The sequence below is a fragment of the Apis dorsata genome, unplaced genomic scaffold (assembly GCF_000469605.1).
Source record: "Apis dorsata unplaced genomic scaffold, Apis dorsata 1.3 scaffold_978, whole genome shotgun sequence".
Classification (NCBI taxonomy): domain Eukaryota; kingdom Metazoa; phylum Arthropoda; class Insecta; order Hymenoptera; family Apidae; genus Apis; species Apis dorsata.
Window position 1 is genome coordinate 125,477 of NW_006264081.1, and position 3,565 is coordinate 129,041.

At 17.6% G+C, this 3,565-nt stretch overlaps 1 long non-coding RNA gene across 1 annotated transcript; it reads right to left on the reverse strand.

The window, feature by feature from the left end:
• Nucleotides 1-572: 572 nt before the first annotated feature.
• Nucleotides 573-3,258, reverse strand: LOC116186589. The gene is made up of 2 exons (XR_004151609.1): nt 2,849-3,258; nt 573-627 (listed from the first exon to the last, which is right to left on the reverse strand). It is a non-coding gene; the product is annotated as an uncharacterized LOC116186589 (long non-coding RNA).
• Between the last annotated feature and the right edge of the window lie 307 nt (nt 3,259-3,565).

Here is a 3,565-nt window from a genome sequence, read left to right on the forward strand (position 1 = left end):
CTTGTTAATTTTTTCTATAAAATATTAATAATATATTTACAATAATTTATTATTCATATATTCAGAATAGTTTATTATGAATATAGCTTATTTACTTATTATTTAATGAAAATATTTAATTTTATATTTCCATTATATTGTATTATATTATTTATATCATAATATGTAAAAAAAATCTACATAAAATATTTTTGATTTATAAAAACATTATACATTATTGTATGAATAAATATTTTAATAAAAAAATATTTTGCTGTCACAATGTTCGATTAACAAAATATTTGTATAATAGAAATTCAAATTATGGAAATATTACTCTTAAATTCAACATTAAAATCTATTAATTAGTTTTTCAATATATTTTAATTTTAATTAATAATTATTATCTAACGAAATTAATTATTTTTTATTCTTTATATTATTTATAGTCATTAATTATATATCGCATTGATTTTTATAATATTAGACTACATATAAATAAACGACATAATAAATTAGTTTAATATAAAATTTTGACATATATTTAAACTTAATTAAACATGAATTTTAATTAATTATTTGCATGTTTCTTACCCCAACAAGTTGTCTCATATCATCATAAGATTCCTCTGAACCAAGACTGCCTCCCTGTTTATAATCAATATTAAAAATTAACTTTTAAATAATAAATTAATCACAATAGAATTTGAAAATGTGTAAAATTTTTCTATGATTATATTAAATAATATTCTTATTTAAAAAAATATTTTAAAGTATCTTAAAGATATAACTTTTTTCTTATTCGTTATATTTATTTTTAAGTTTTTAAATAAATATTACTAATATTATAACAAAACTACAAATAGTTTAGTTAGTAAAAAAAAAATATAAAATTACTTAATACATTTATATAGAATAAACAATTCGAATAAATTTTCAAAATATAATATAAACATATCCTTATTTCTGTTAATAAAATAAATTTACGATAAACATTCAATAATTCTATAGATTGAATTAGTGTATTATATATTAATTCAAAAACTTATCATTTTACAATTACAGAATTATAAAGTTATTAAACAAATAAATTAATATTAAATATATTTATTAAATTATATTATAATTAATTAGAAAGTTAGGAAACTACACAAATACACTAATTTTAATTTTTAATATATTTAAAAAAAAAACAGTTTTTTGAAATATTTCAATTTAAATATAAATAATGAAACAAATCTTTTCTTATGTCTTTATTTGATTTGATTTTAATTTTATATCTGTTTCACATTTTCTATAATAATATAATTCTCTATTATCCTTATATTTTCCATTATGTGATTTAAATAAAATCATAATTTGAAACATTGATTTAAATAAATAATTTTTTTTTACTTTTTAAAAAAAATTTTATTCGAATTATTAATTATTTTTTATTGTATATTTGATATTTGTGAAACTTTTATTTAAAAAAATCTTTATTATTAAGAACTTCTTTTAAAAAAATGTTCTTATGAAACAAATATTTTAGAATCTATATAATAAAAGTTTAATAAAAATATATTTTATTAAACAAAATATTTCAGTATGTTTATTAGAAAAGTTCTTATAAATAAAGAAATCAAATTATTAAGTACCAATTTTATTTAAGAATATATTATCATATTATTAATATATTTATTTAAAATAAAAGATATGATATACTTAATATTGTACTATTATTCATACACAATATATATTTAATATTTATTACAATGAAAATGAAAACTCTTTTAATATTAAAATAAACATATATGTTTTTGTAATAGAAAAATATTTATTTTTATATTTTAATTTTGTTTAAAATACGATTTTTATTTTCGATTTTTTTTATTTGTTTTTATCAAAATATGTGAAACACTTATAATGTGAAAATTTTTATTAAAATAATTGCATGATCCATATTATAAATAAAAATGTTCTTTATGAAATATTCTTAATTTTTTCGAATGAGTAATATTTGAAAAATACTATCAAAATAATTAAAAGTAAAATAAGAAATAATAATTCATATATTGACGAAAATAATTTAAACATAGCGCATACAAACAATGGAAAAAATACATCGAAATAAAATGTATAGATGTATACATATTGATGAATTATAGATTTTTTTCTTTTACGATAATATATGAATATTTTCGAATTAAAAAATACATCTATTTTTTATTTTTTTATATAATTACAATATAAAAAATTTATTTATTAAAAACAAATTCATAAAATTCTTATTTTTTTTTTCATTTTTATTTTTATAAAATTAATATTTCACTTATATTTAGCTTAATTTTACCAACGTTTAAAAAACAAATATTACAAAATATTTGAATACAATGCTTAAAAATTAAATATGATATTTTACAAATTTTACGATTAATAAAACAAATATCAATTTCAAACTTTCTTTAAACTTTTTTTAACCATTGTCATACACACATGATAATTCTTTGATAACAATGATAATTCTATGATAATTATTATAATAATTTTTTCAATTAATTTTCTAATAATCTAATTTTTTCTAAAATTATGAAAATAACTTAGATTACTCTTGTACAAATTCACTAAGCAACAATTACAAACCAAAAATTCGCGCGAACTATTTCAAACAAACCGAATTAATGCGAAATCTAATATTCTTTATAATATTTATATCTATTTTCTTCTTCTTCTTCGTTCATAATTATTTTATATATATACTGTTATATTGCGACAGAAATAACGTACGTCACAGAATTTATTACGTATACCACCATATTCTTCAAAAGGATCAAAAAGGACAATAGTAATCCACCAATAATAATAGAATAAGAATTATGATTTTACTTACATCTTCGTAATTATTCCTCGCATCTAAGATATAACTCTTTTCGTTCGCGTTTAAAGCCATCATAAAAGATCGTTGAAAGAGGAAAAATTGAAAATGGAAACGAGAATAAACGAAAAGCTTAAAGGGAAGATTCGACGCGAGAGAATAGGATCGAGCAGACGTCTATAACGACTGCACCCTTCCTATCTAACTGAACTTCCGCTTTTACTTCCTTTTACAACCCCTTCAATACATGCATGTATTTACAGTGGTCACGATGGATGCGTGCGCATTGCATGCGTTCTGTTTTTCTGCGTTATTGAAATTCCTTCTTGTCTTTGTTATGATCCATCTATTTTTCCTTCAGTTTTCTTTTCGATCTCTGTAATTTTCTATCTTCAATCTTTAAGATTATAAATTTTATCACAATAAAATATAAAGATAAAATAATCGAGCAGAGATTAAATTAAAATAACGATAAAATAAATAACTGATAAAATAAATAAAAATAATTTCGTGAAATTCGTATTGAAATAAAAATAAAAATCGCCGTAAAATTAAATATTAGGAATAATATTAAAATATTAGTATATTTATGGAAAATATTTTTGAAAAATCAAATATCTATATCGGAATAAATATAAAATGATATATAAAAGTATCAATTGAATTATTAATTTAAGTTAAATAAAGTGAAGCGAATACAGAATAAAATGATGATTTGACGGAAATAGAATT